General features: G+C 41.7%; 1 protein-coding gene across 2 annotated transcripts in view; it reads left to right on the top strand.

Annotated features, from left to right (window-relative positions):
• Positions 1–15280, top strand: part of CD226 (CD226 molecule) — a 105862-nt gene that overhangs the window by 62808 nt on the left and 27774 nt on the right. The window lies entirely within an intron of this gene.

Genomic DNA, 15280 nt, shown 5'->3' on the forward strand with positions numbered 1-15280 from the left:
TCTTCATCTCACTAGCCCATCAATCACAGAATTAACATAAAAATATTTTCATTTTTAATCTGCCACACTTCAAAATTAAAAAAATTCAACGAGGATCTGAAAAACATGTTTTATTCCAGTGTACATATATCAATTATGTAACTTCCATCAACCCAATTATTTGAATATTTAAAACTTATGTTTGGGGCTGGCACTGTGGCATAGTGGGTAAAGCTGCTGCCTGTGGTGCTGGCATCCCATGTGGGTACCAGTTCAACTCCTGGCTGCTCCACTTCTGATCTAGCTCTCTGCTATGGCCTGGGAAAGTAACAGAAGATGGCTCAAGTCCTTGGGCCTCTGCACCCACGTGGGAGACCCAGAAGAAGCTCCAGACTACTGGCTTCAGATCAGCGCAGCTCAGCTCGGGCCATTGCGGCCATTTAGGGAGTGTACCAGCGGATGGAGGACCTCTCTCTCTGCCTTTCTTCTCTCTCTATAACTCTGACTTTCAAATAAATAAATAAATCTTTTTAAAAAAATATGTTTGTTTATGTTAAAGAGAGAGAAAGGGAGGAGAGAGAGAGAGAAAGCAAGCACTTCCCTCTTTGGAGGGAAATGTTGCCAATGCCTGCAACAGCCAGGGCTGAGCCATGGGGGTGGCGGGGACCCCCCTCCTTGAACCAACACCTGCTACCTCCCACGGCATGCATTAGTAGGAAGCTGGAATTGAAAATGGAGCCACCTCCATTCCAGGCAATCTGATGTGGAGTACAGGCATCCAAATGGTGTCTTCATCAGTGAGCCAAACTCCTGCCCCTACGTTCAGATTTTTGATGGTGGTGACAAGGAGTTGGAATCTCGGTGTCCCCAGCAGTAACAAGACTGTGCTGGGTGGAAGGTCCTGTGTCAGCCTTGACTTGTGTGGGGTGCGGCAGGTGTTCATTAACGCTGTTTGCCACATCAGAGCCCTGCTTCCCTCACTCACCTTCAGGGCAGTCACCAGGCTGACAAAGCAGACTTTCAGGGCTCTGCCTGAGCAGAGACTCCACTAACTCTGTTAGTGATTTGTCTCTTTGCTGTAATGAAGCCCTGAATTGTGTAAAGAGTCAGGGCACAGAAAACCTGAGTCCACCCCTGTGTTGCAGTGAGAAAAAAGGATTTCTCTCCCCCATCCAGAAGTGAAAAAGTGGAGAGGCCACATGGAGGTCCAAAAAGATGCCCGTATTGCTGCTGATTAGGAGCAAGGCCATCTCAGTTTGTCCCATTTCTGCCTAGGGGCAAGCTTCTTCACACCAAGGACATGTGAGAGGAAAGAATTTATTGTACTAATGATGGAGATTTTGTTTTACATTGTTCTCCCTTCTTCTCCCTCCCTTCCTTTTGTCCTTCCTCTCTGTCTTATGTGTTAACTGATTTACTTTGGCCCATGTTTAGAGTATTATTTTTATTTATTTTTAAATATTTATTTAGTTTGCTGAAAGGCAGAGTGACAGAGACAGGGAGAGACGGACACAGAGATCTTTCATCTGGCGGTTCGCTCCCCAAATGGCTGTAACTGCTGAGCTGGGCCAGGCTGAAGCCAGAAACCATGACCTCCATCCAGGTCTCCTGTGTGGATATCAGGGACTTAAGGGCTCCAGCCATCTTCTGCTGCTTTCCAGGAACATCTGCAGGAAGCTGGTTTGGAAGTGGAGTAGCTGGGACTTGAGCCAGCATATGTGATAGGGATGCAGGCATCCCAAGCAGCTGTTGCATCACAATGCCGGTGTCTGTGTGTAGACTTTCAGAGCCAAAGCTTCTTAGTCTTTCACTGTGCCTTCACAGTCTCTGCTTACATTGCATGTGGGTATTTCTTCTTGCATTGGATGTGAAGGAAAGGTTGTGAATAAACAGCAGCCTCCTAGAACTCTGTATAGATGGCAATTTTCATACACCATTTCCTTGGACCACATAAAGCCCTTGTTCTTCTTAAAGGCAGTAGGAGCCATGGGTGAGATGCACACTGGACTTAGAACTTAATGCAAAAGAATGGTTGATAGACTATTTGGGGAAGGAAAAATTAGGGACATCATTTTAAGTGTTGACTCCATTCCTTCAGACATAGAAGACATTTATTTAAAAACATTGCATTATGGAAGTGTTTTTTGAAGTGGCCAGGACAAAGAAAGTGTAAAAATAGACACTAACGGGCCGGTGCCATGGCTCAATAGGCTAATCCTCCGCCTAGCGGCGCCAGCACATTGGGTTCTAGTCCCGGTCGGGGCGCCAGATTCTGTCCCGGTTGCCCCTCTTCCAGGCCAGCTCTCTGCTATGGCCCAGAGTGCAGTGGAGGCGCACTGGCCGCGACGGCCATTGGGGGGTGAACCAATGGCAAAGGAAGACCTTTCTCTCTGTCTCTCTTCTCACTGTCCACTCTGCCTGTCAAAAAAAAAAAAAAAAAAAAAGGCACTAACCTGTTTCTTAGAGACCAAATCAAGAGCATGTTCTACCCAGAAAAATGTCTTATAGGATCAATTTCAAACACATATGTGTTGAGATATTGTCCATTATATGTTGAAAAAATAATTATAAACATCATGCAAATAACTTAAAATGAAGGTAATAACAATTTTAGGAGGTTTTGTTGTTTACTCTTACTAACTAATAAAAAGTTCATTTTTGTCCAAACATGATCAAGTTCTTGTACAGAACTGTTTCTTTGTACATATGTTTTAAACAATGTCAAGAATCTGCCAATGGAATGGGTGTGACTGAATGTGATGGTAGCCACTGTCAGTGTTCATGTTGGTGTCTGTGTGTTTTGAGCAGAGTGGCTTTTGAGGTTCACTTGGTAGATTGAAAGTCTATCAGCTAGACTTTGTGTCTATTAGTGAGAAGTCCTAATTGACAAAAAGTGACAGCTGCTGAGTATATGTTTTGGCTTAATTCCTGTTTTCAATGATTAAGATTGAGTGTAAAAATCAGAAATAAAAATACATCATTTGTGTTTTCTCTGATGCAGTTTGATTATTTCAAGTCTTAAGGCTATTTGGTCAAAAATCAATGTAGAGGTTAAATCTGAGAGGGAGAGATACTATGGGGAGCAGATTTAATTTATTTCAACTGTCAAGGGGAAGGTGATTGTGACACAACTTTTATAAACTGCTATATATTACTTTCTTGGTTCCTAGCAGCTCCTTTTACAGAATTTAGTACAGGATCCCAAAAAGAGGTTCTTAGCACATCCGCCCACGTTATTGGCCAGCTTATTAATAATTTTCAATATTAATAATCTGTGGGTTCTTGCCATGTATTCAGAAAAGAATTCTGAATACTGGCTCAAATAGACCAGGCAACATGGTGAATTTTTAAGCTTTTTATTCAGTAAGAGAGATGTGCAGGAGATTGAGGGCTTTATTGGGGGAAGAAGTCTAGAAGCTAAGTTGGGTCCATACCAGGCAGAGAGCAGGCCACAAACGAGCCACGGGGAGCAGGCATGTGGTTTTGAGCAACTACAGGGAGCTTTGCCCTGCAGAGAAGCAAAGGCAGAGAGCAGGCCAATGGGCCGCGCACCCCAAAGGCTCGGGGCAACAAGGGTGGGCCCACCGTGTTCCAGGCCTTTTATTTATTCCAAAAGGGGGAGTGGTTATGTAGTCTGATTGGCAGGTGGGTATACTGGTGGGGTCAGTTAGGGGCATGAGATCACATGGTGGGGGTGGTGGAGGGCATGGTCTCCAGCTTAGACATCTAATCAACTTTATGTTGTCTGCCCGCCTATAGCACACAGACTCAGAACTCATAGACACACAGACATGGGCACACAGGAAGCACAGCTTCTTCCCTTCCCTTCCCTTCTGTCTGCCTACATTCACCTTTAAATAAGGAGCAGGTGGTCAGAGGTCAAGCAAGAGATTACACAATGCCAAGCAATGTGTCATAGCCGAGCCTGGCTATGATTTGAACAGAGAGAAAATGGATTAAGCAGGATCATGCGTAGTTTTATCCTGATATGTATGGTCCATGAGCTTTTCTGAGTACTGGCCCCCCAGCACATATGCAGAGGTTTCAGATATCTTTGGCACCAAAATAAACTTGTTTTTAAGTTACATTAACTTTCTGAAGCACCCTCATAATAACAGACTGACGTGTCTGAATGTGGAAATTTTCTAGATCATAGAGACAGGGATGTGTGTTTATTGAAAGACAAAAATTATTTTTGGTCTTCGGTATCCTTCGGATTTTCTTTAGTTATGTGAGAAGTATTTTAAGTGCCACCAAAAGAATTTGTCTAAGTAGCACTTAGACAACTCTGGGTTAAACCGAGCCTATTCATTGTAAAAGGAAAGAGAACAGGGGCTGGCACCGTGGCTCACTTGGTTAATCCTCCACCTGCGGTGCCGGCACCCCATATGGGTACCAGGTTCTAGTCCTGATGGCTCCTCTTCCTGTCCAGCTCTCTACTGTGGCCTGGGAGTGCAGTGGAGGATGGCCCAGATCCTTGGGCCCCTGCACCCGCATGGGAGACCAGGAGGAAGCACCTGGCTCCTGGCTTCGGATCAGCATGGTGCGCCAGCCGTAGTGGCCATTTCGGGGGTGAACCAATGGAAGGAAGACCTTTTTCTCTGTTTCTCTCTCTCACTACCTAACTCTGCCTGTCAAATTAAAAAAAAAAAAAAACAAAACGAATGAGAACAAAGTTATGAAATCAACTCTAGTGGAAGGAGACTGAGTTTGGACCAATTTTTGTTTGCTTCTGAGAAGTATGCTCACTTGTTGCCTTCTTTTTTTTTTTTTTTTTTTTTGACAGGCAGAGTAGACAGTGAGAGAGAGAGAGCGACAGAGAGAAAGGTCTTCCTTTGCCATTGGTTCACCCTCCAATGGCCGCCGCGGCTGGCGTGCTGCGGCCGGCGCACTGCGCCTATCCGAAGGCAGGAGCCAGGTGCTTCTCCTGGTCTCCCATGGGGTGCAGGGCCCAAGCACTTGGGCCACCCTCCACTGCACTCCCTGGCCATAGCGGAGAGCTGGCCTGGAAGAGGGGCAATTGGGACAGAATCCGGTGCCCCGACCGGGACTAGAACCCGGTGTGCAGGCGCCGCAAGGCGGAGGATTAGCCTAGTGAGCCACTGAGCCGGCCACTTGTTGCCTTCTACAATGTTCTGCCACCAACTAGAACAGTATGCTGAATCACCACGTCTCAACGAGGCTTTGAGGACTAGAGCTGAGGAAGTAGGGGCAGACAGGCCACAGCAATGCCACAGAACACACGTGGGGAAGTCGGAAATTGTGTGAAGGGAATGCAGGCAAATGGCAGAGTCTGAATTATGGATTAATATGGAATAAGGTCGGTTAAATAAAGCAGTGTTGATTCTTTCTGTTTTAGTTCTTGTCGACAAGTAGTTCTTCTTCTTCTTCTTCTTCTTCTTCTTCTTCTTCTTCTTCTTCTTCTTCTTCCTCCTCCTCCTCTTCCTCTTCCTCTTCCTCTTCCTCTTCCTCTTCCTCTTCCTCCTCTTCTTTTTTATTTGACAGGCAGAGTTAGATAGTGAGAGAGAGAAACAGAGAAAAATGTCTTCCTTCCATTGGTTCACCCCCAAAATGGCCGCTACAGCCGGCGCACCATGCTGATCCGAAGCCAGGAGCCAGGTGCTTCCTCCCGGTCTCCCATGCGGGTGCAGGGCCCAAGGATCTGGGCCATCCTCCACTGCACTCCCAGGCCACAACAGAGAGCTGGTTTGGAAGAGGAGCAACTGGGACAGAATCCGGTTCCCCGACCGGGACTAGAACCCGGGGTACCGGCGCCGCAGGCGGAGGATTAGCCTAGTGAGCCGCAGCACCAGCCGACAAATGGTTCTTTATGTTTATAGAGTACAATGTGATGTTTTGATATATGCTTACAATACGAAATGGTTAAATCAGGTGGTTTAACAAGTCTGTCGCCTCACATACTTACCATTTTTTTTGCAGTGAAAATATTTAAAATGTGTTCTTATTAATTTTGAAATCAACATACAGTGCATCACTATTTAATAAAGTCACCATCCTGTGCAATAGATGAATGGATCCACTGACACTTTGTGTCCTTTGTTCTACCTCTTCTCCTCCCCCTTCCCATTCCTCTTCAGGCCTCTGGAAACCACCGTAGTACTCTGTTTCTAGAAGTTCAGTTTAAGATTCCACACAGATCAGATTATATGGTGTTTGTCTTCCTGTGCCTCCTTTCATTTAGCAAAATGTCTCCAGATTCATCCATGTTACAAATGATAGGATTCCCCCACCCTCCCCTGCAAAAGAAAAAAAAGACGGCAAAATAGTATTCAGGAAAGAGCGGGGTATTTTACAGTTTTCAGTGAATAAGTCTCACCTCCTTGGCTAAGTTTATTCCTAAATTTATTCTTTTTGTTATTACAAATGAGATTTTTTTCTGAATTTCATTTTTTTGATTGTGCACAGAAACATGACTATTTTTGTATATTGATTTTATATCCTGCAACATTACTGAATTCAGTTATTAGTTTTAACAGCTTGTTGTGGGGTCTTTAGGGTTTTATACATATTATGATCTGCAAACATGTAATTTTACTTCTTTCTGATTTAAGTGCCTTCCCCCACTATGCCTGTCTCTCCTCCCAATCCCTCCAGGCCTCTGCCTTTTTCTTGCCAATTGCTTTGGCCCAGGCCTATGCAGGGCAGAAGTGATGAAAGTGGGCATTTTGGTCTTGTCCCTGGTCTTAGAGGAAAAACTTTTCAGTTTTTATATTTGATTATGATGTTAGCTATGGGCCTTCCATTTATGGTCCTTGTTGTATTGACATAAATTCTTTGTGTACCTAATTTGTTGAGAGTTTTAGATCATGAAACCATACTGAATTTTGCTAAATGCGTTTTGTGCTGTCATTGAGTTAATTGTGAAGTCTTCTACATTATTTTGTTAACATGGTGTATTGCTTTTCTTGATTTAAACTTACTCAACCATCCTTGCTTCCAGGTTCCTACTTGATCACAATGTGGGATCCTTTGAATATGCTGTTCAATTCAGTTTTCTAGTATTTTGTTGTTGAGTTTCCATCCCTGTTTAAGAGGGTATTGGTCCATAATTTCTTGTGTTTCTTCTGGTTTTTGTAGCAAGGTGATGCTGATCTCATAAAATGAGTTTGAAATGTTCTCTCTCCTTCTGTTTTTTGGAAAAGTTTTTAATTCATATGTGAAATTCCTGGACCTGGCGTGGGCATTGGGCCACAACCCCTAACTCCTCTTGTTTGGGCAAGATGGTGGCCAAGGCAAGGGTAGAGGTCAGAGGGCAGTGTGATTTTAATCTCAGTCTGTGCTTGCTACTGCCTTGACATAGTACTCACACTTTAGGATTGTCTCTTCTCCCTAGATGGCTTTTTTTTTTTTTTTTTTTTTTTTTTTTTTTTTACCATGATCACCTTCTTTCCTGTAAAATTTTGGTCAAGTTTTTCTTCCTTCATGTTTTTCCTGTATTAGCCCAAAATACTTCTTCAACACTAAATCATTAAGTATCTTACTCAAATTTTTGTGGCTTGACAATTACTACCCTCAAGTTACTTAATAACTACATCTTCTTGTGTAATGGCTAGACTCTTATTCTCACTTCAGATTAGGTTATGGCACCTCTATTTAAAGTGGCCAAAGTATCTTTCTAGAATATGTTTAACAAGTGTTCTTGATCAATTAGTTATATTAATATTTGTCTTTACTCTGGTAGTGGTTATGCCGATTTCCATTTTATGTTTAGTAGCTGAATTATTTGTAGTTTTTCCTCATCAGTACTTAACACCTGAGGTTTAGTGTTGCTGATCAAAGAAACTAAACTTTCAGAAGGACTGTTGCAATGTTTGTGGGGAAAATTTTCACGAACCTGTTTGTGGCTTTCAGGAACATATTTCTTTTTTAACTTTTATTTTCTTTATATTTTGTAATATAAATAGTGAATAATTGCTAGCCAATTATGAGTTTTATAAATTAGAACTGGAGGAGGGGGTTTGCAAATTTAGATTGCAGAACATTAACTAGAAAATCATGATGCCACACACAAGAGAATCTTCCCATACATCTTCTTTAAGTTGACGAAGAGGCAGGATTAGAGGAGAAAGTGTTCTAAGGTTTGTCAATCTTGTCGGTATATGGCCTGGTAAAGTTTACTGACTTTGACACTCTGTGCTCCTGAGTTTGACTATGAGAATATTGAAGAAGAGAAATATATTTCATTTGTTTCTTTGGCTGTTAGTTTCTGCTAAAATTGAAGGAATTTGCTCCTAGTTAAATTGGTTTTTTGATTTTATTTTTTTAAAGATTTATTTATTTATTTGAAAGGCAGAGTTACAGAGAGGCTGAGGCAGAGAAAGAGAGAGAGGCCTTCTATCCGCTGGTTCACTCCCCAGATGGCTGCAACAGCAGGAGTTGCGCTCATCTGAAGCCAGGAGCCAGGAGCTTCCTCCGGGTGTCCCACGTGGGTGCAGGGGCCCAAGGATTTGGGACATCTTCTACTGCTTTCCCAGGTCACACAGGGAGCTGGATCAGAGCGGAGCAGCCAGGACTCTAACCGGTGCCCACATGGGATACCAGCACTGCAGGCGGCAGGTTTACCTGCTATACCACAGCACTGGCCCCCAACTAACTTGGATTCTAGAACAATTGCAGGCTATAGACAAGACATGGTTTTTGTTTGTTTTAAAAGGATCTTGTGAATCAGGAAGTGCCCATCCTACTCCTGTGAATTTACAACATATGTGAAGATTGCAGATGTGGAGAACGTCTGAGCTGGTACGCACTGTGCGACAGATGTGTCCGTCCCCATGACATAGTGTGATCAATGTCTTATTATCTTAATCTACATGGAGAATAAAACGTCCATGGCAGTTAATTTATGGTAGAACCACACACCCAGAATTCCACAGCACTGGTGTCACTACCCATGAATTAAAATAGCCTTGACTGAAACAGATCAACCACAATTTTCAGCCCAATTTAGTTTTGTTTTAAAAATTCTGGGCAATAACTGGGCATCCAGATGAAACATTCTGTTTCCAGCATCACAAGTGAGTTGATTACCCAATCATGGCCTATTATGCCACTGCATCTTTACTTTGCTGTTGCGTCTTCCCAAATCAGTTCTTTTACGAGACAATGCATTAAAAAACAAAAAAAAAACACAACTGGTCAGTTAATTTGTTTTTCAGGCCACACATACTGATTTATCCATGTTTCCTGAGGCACAAAATCTTAGAATGTTTGCCTGCCATCATTAAAAAAATACTATATTTTTGCACATATATATATATATATATATATATACATATGTAAGATATTAAATTGAAAAATAGTGACGAGTTAATATCAGTGACCAGGAAATTCTGAGAGGTCACACATTAAATTGATTTGATGACACCATCATAAAAGGAACATTATTGAGTGTATATTGTTATCTCATGTAAATAAAGCAAGTTCTAATTGAACATTACCTAGACAGTGTGAGCTGATAGAATTACAAAGCTACTGAACCCAGTAATTGTTATTTTGCTATGGGCTGTCATTCTTAGATTGAGTTTCAAACCCTCTCCATGGAGCTTTTCTCTCCCTCATAACTGAAACCCTGGTAGGGGTTCAAATTCAGACAAACGTACGATTTTCTTTCCAGTTAAAACACATGTATAGTGGCCTTGACTTAAGAGACTCCTTTAGTGCCTCCAGCTGCAAAATGACCATTTGTACCTTTTCGTCATGATGGAATTTCATTCCCAAAGCACTTGTGAATTGGTAACTGCTTGTGTTTTCCCTTAGAGCTTGATTAGAAACTGAACATAAGTGATTGAAATTTTCTCCAAAGGCAAATAGAAAAGTACTTAAAATTAAAAAAAAATTCTTCATGTAAGATTAATGATACTTCATTTCTAATAGAAATTCTAGTTTCAAGTAGTACACATTAATTCATCAGAGGGAGATTTCTAACTTCTAAAGTATTTCAAACATACTGTCTTGACTCTACAAATGCTTAAAGGTAACTAGGGAATTTACCGGGGACTATGCTTTTTAAAAGGATAGGAAATAGGCCGGTGCCGCGGCTCACTAGGCTAATCCTCCTCCTTGCGGCGCCGGCACACCGGGTTCTAGTTCTGGTCGGGGCGCCAGATTCTGTCCCGGTTGCCTTCTTCCAGGCCAGCTCTCTGCTATGGCCCAGGAGTGTAGTGGATGGCCCAAGTGCTTGGGCCCTGCACCACATGGGAGACCAGGATAAGCACCTGACTCCTGCCACCGGATCAGCGCGGTGTGCCGGCTGCTGCGCACGGGCTGCGGCTGCCATTGGAGGGTGAACCAATGGCAAAGGAAGACCTTTCTCTCTGTCTCTCTCTCTCACTGTCCACTCTGCCTGTCCAAAAAAAAAAAAAAAAAAAAAAAAAGGATAGGAAATAGAGAATTAATATGGATCTGTCACTTATAGAGATAAACCTTTGACTCACCAATTTCTATTAAAATTTTATTATTTAGGGGACAGTTTTGTGACATTCTTGGTTAAGTTTCCACCTGTGAGGCTGGCATCCCATGCAGACACTGGTTCAAGACCCAGCTGCTCCGCTTCTCATCCAGCTCCCTGCAAATGCACCTAAGAAAGCAGTGGAGGATGGCCCATATGCTTGGACCCCTGCATCCACATAGGCGACCTGGAAGAAGCTCTGGGGTCCTAGCTTTGACCTTGCCCAGTCCTGGCCACTGTAGCCACTTGGGAAGTAAACCAGCAGATGGGAGGGCTTGCACTCTCTCTCTCTCTCACTCTCGCTCTCTCCTCCTCCTCCTCTCTCTGTAACTCTGCCTTTAAAATAAATAAAACATGATTTTTTTTTAAAAAAGTCATTATTTACAGTGAAATGACTCAGAGATTTCTAGAGGCATTTATTCAGCAGAGAAATATATTTTTCTTGTACAAAATCTGTAGAATAAATATTTTTGCAATCTTCATTGGCCTCTCTAAAATTTATTTCCAGCTTTAATTCAATGTACTTCACTTTTGTCAGGACTCAAAGCAGCCATAGTATTATTCATAATCTTTTAGAGATGAGTGTTGTTTTGGTTAACTCACAAGAAGATAATCTTCCTTTCACATGCATGAAGTTAAAATGTTAATCCTCTCTTCTGGATTGGTGGAAAATGCTGAATAGTGAATGAAATAGAAAAAACCCTATCATGATGATGATGGACATGGACCTAATGAAGGGTAGTTATTGAGGTGAGAAGACTACATGATATGGGCTGGGGTCTTTTCTGCGGCTTCAGACCAGAGACACTCAGAGACCTGAAGGCCAAGTGATCTTCAAACTGGGTCCACATAGGAGGCAAGTTCAGAAATACAGAAAAACTGCAAGCCCACGTAGTTGTCCAGATGCTAATGTGCCTTGAGCTCTCCACATCTTGTGTTGAACATTAGAGTAGATTCTTTAATGTGTGTATGTATGTGTGTGTCTTTGTGAATTGAGCTATCTGAATCTTTGTTAGGAGGAGCAGTGAGCGTATCATTCAACCTGCCATATGGCAAACAGTCAATGAATACACACATGATCGTGTGGGCGGCTTTACACCTGTCCTCAACACATGCACATACACCGACTCTCAAATGCAGCAGTGCTTCTGAAAGCTCATGGGAAATGCACAGGTCTCTCTCTCTTTTTTTCCCCAGCATTTAAGGATTCACCTTTTAATTTTTTTCATGTTTTTTTTTTTTTAAATTTAGTAAATATAAATTTCCAAAGTACAGTTTATGGATTACAATGGCTTCCCCCCCATAACTTCCCTCCCACCCCTCCCATCTCCCACTCCCTCTCCCATTCCATTCACATCAAGATTCATTTTCAATTATCTTTATATAGAGAAGATCAATTCAGTATATATTAAGTAAAGATTTCAACAGTTTGCCCCCACACAGAAACACAAAGTGAAAAATACTGTTTGAGTACTAGTTATAGCATTACTTCACATTGGACATTAAGGACAGATCCCACATGAGAAGTAAGTACACAGTGACTCCTGTTGTTGACTTAACAATTTGACACTCTTGTTTATGGCGTCAGTAATCTCCCTAGGCTCTTGTCATGAGCTGCCAAGGCTATGGAAGCCTTTTGAGTTCGCCGACTTTGATCTTATTCAGACAGGGTCATAGTCAAAGTGGAAGTTCTCTCCTCCCTTCTGAGAAAGGTACCTCCTTCTTTGATGGCCCCGTTCTTTCCACTGGGATCTCACTTGCAGAGATCATTCATATTTAGGTCTTTTTTTTTTTTTCCAAGAGTGTCTTGGCTTTCCATGCCTAAAATACTCTCATGGGCTCTTCAGCCAGATCCAAATGCCTTAAGGGCTGATTCTGAGGCCAGAGTGCTTTTTAGAACATCTGCCATTCTATGAGTCCTCTGTGTATCCCGCTTTCCATGTTGGATCGTTCTCTCCCTTTTTGATTCTATCAGTTAGTATTAGCAGACACTAGTCTTGTTTGTATGATCCTTTTGACTCTTAGACCTATCAGTGTGATCCATTGTGAACTGAAGTTGATCCCTTGGACTAGTGAGATGGCATTGGTACACACAACCTTGATGGGATTGCATTGGAATCCCCTGGCATGTTTCTAACTCTACCATTTGGGGCAAGTCCGATTGAGCATGTCCCAGATTGTGCATCTCCTCCCTCTCTTATTCCCACTCTTATATTTAACAGGGATCACTTTTCAGTTAAAATTTAAACACCTAAGAATTGTGTGTTAATTACAGAGTTCAACTAATAGTACTAGAACAAAACAAAACAAAAAATACTAAAATGGATAAAATATTACATTGTACATCAACAGTCAGCACAAGAGCTGATCAAGTCACTGTTTCTCATAGTGTCCATTTCACTTCAACAGGTTTCCCCTTTGGTGCACATTACAGACTGCAGAAGAAAAACCAAATGATTATCTCAATAGATGCAGAGAAAGCATTTGATAAAATAGATGTCGCTGATCAGGGAGAACATATTATATTTGTCCCTTTGGGACTGGCTTAAATCACTCTGCATAATGTTTTCCAGATTCCTCTATCTTGTTACAAATGACTGGATGTCATTGTTTTTGACTGCTGTATAGTATTCTATGGAGTACATGTCCCATAATTTCTTTATCCAGTCTACTGTTGATGGGCATTTGGGTTGGTTCCAGGTCTTAGCTATTGTGAATTGAGCTGCAGTAAACATTAATGTGCAGGCAGCTTATTTGTTTGCCAATTTCATTTCCTTTGGGTAAATTCCAAGGAGTAGTATGGCTGGGTTGTATGGTAGGGTTATATTCAGGTTTCTGAGGAATCTCCAGACTGACTTCCATAGTGGCTTAACCAGTTTGCATTCCCACCAACAGTGGGTTAGTGTCTCTTTTTCCCCACATCCTCGCCAGCATCTATTGTTGGTAGATTTCTGAATGTGAGCCATTCTAACCGGGGTGAGGTGGAACCTCATTGTGGTTTTGATTTGCATTTCCCTGATTGCTAGTGATCTTGAACATTTTTTCATGTGTCTTCTGTTGGCCATTTGGAATTCCTCTTTTGAAAAATATCTGTTGAGGTCCTTGGCCCATCTCTTAAGTGGGTTGTTTGTTTTGTTTTTGTGGAGTTTCTTGATTTCTTTGTAGATTCTGGTTATCAACCCTTTATCTGTTGCATAGTTTGCGAATATTTTTTCCCATTCTGTTGGTTTCCTCTTCACTTTCCTGACTGTTTCTTTTGAAGTACAGAAACTTCTCAATTTGATGCAATTCCAACAGTTAATTTTGGCTTTGATTGTCTGCACCTCCAGGGTCTTTCCTAGGAAGTCTTTGCTGGTACCTATATCTTGCAGGGTTTCTCCAGTGCTCTCTAATAATTTGGTGGTGTCAGGTCGTAGATTTAAGTCTTTAATCCATATTGAGTGATTTTTTGTGTAAGGTGAAAGGTAGGGGTCTTGCTTCATGCTTCTGCACATGGAAATCCAGTTATCCCAGCACCATTTATTGAGTAGACTGTCCATACTCCAGGGATTGGTTTTGGATCCTTAATCAAATATAAGTTGGCTGTAGGTGTTTGGATTCATTTCTGGTGTTTCAATTCTGTTCCATTGGTCTATCCATCTGTTCCTGTACCAGTACCATGCTGTTTTGATAACAACTGCCCTGTAGTATGTCCTGAAATCTGGTATTGTGATGCCTCTGGCTTTGTTTTTGTTGTACAAGACTGCTTTAGCTATTCGAGGTGTCCTGTGTCTCCATATGAATTTCAGCATCATTTTTTCCAGATCTGAGAAGAATGTCTGGTATTTTGATTGGTATTGTATTGAATCTGTAAATTGCTTTTGGGAGAATGGACCTTTTGATGATGTTGATTCTTCCAATCCATGAGCATGGAAGATTTTTCCATTTTTTGGTATCCTCTTCTATTTCTTTCTTTAAGGTTTTGTACTTTTCATTATAAAGATCTTTAACATCCTTGGTTAAGTTTATTCCAAGGTATTTGATTATTTTTGTAGCTATTGTGAATGGGATTGATCTTCAAAGTTCTTCCTCAGCCATGGCATTGCCTGTGTATACAAAGGCTGTTGACATTTGTGCATTGATTTTATATCCTGCTACTTTGCCAAACTCTTCTATGAGTTCCAATATTCTCTTAGTAGAGTTCTTTGGATCCCCTAAATAAAGAATCATATCATCTGCAAAGAGGGATAGCTTGAGTTCTTCCTTCCCAATTTGTATCCCTTTAATTTCTCTTTCCTGCCTAATAGCTCTGGCTAAAACTTGCAGAACTATATTGAATAGCAGTGGTGAGAGTGGGCATCCCTGTCTGGTACCAGATCTCAGTGGAAAAGCTTTCAGCTTTTCCCCATTCAATAGGATGTTGGCCGTGGGTTTTTCATAGATTGCTTTGATTGTATTGAGGAATGTTCCTTCCATACCCAGTTTGATTAGAGTTTTCATCATGAAAGGGTGTTGTATTTTATCAAATGCTTTCTCTGCGTCTATTGAGATAATCATATGGTTTTTCTTCTGCAGTCTGTTAATGTGGTGTATGAGATTGTTTGATTTGTGAACATTGAACCATCCCTGCATACCAGGGATGAATCCCACTTGGTCTGGGTGGATGATTTTCCTGATGTGTTGTTGCATTCTATTGGCGAGAATTTTATTGAGGATTTTTGCATCTATGTTCATCAGGGATATTGGTCTGTAATTCTCTTTCAATGCTGCATCTTTTTCCGGTGTAGAATTAAGGTGATGCTGGCTTCATAAAAAGAATTTGGGAGGATTCCTTCTTTTTCGATTGTCCTGAAT

This window comes from Oryctolagus cuniculus, chromosome 10, assembly GCF_051225735.1.
Source record: "Oryctolagus cuniculus isolate XC-2025 breed Fujian yellow rabbit chromosome 10, ASM5122573v1, whole genome shotgun sequence".
NCBI classification, from domain to species: Eukaryota; Metazoa; Chordata; class Mammalia; order Lagomorpha; family Leporidae; genus Oryctolagus; species Oryctolagus cuniculus.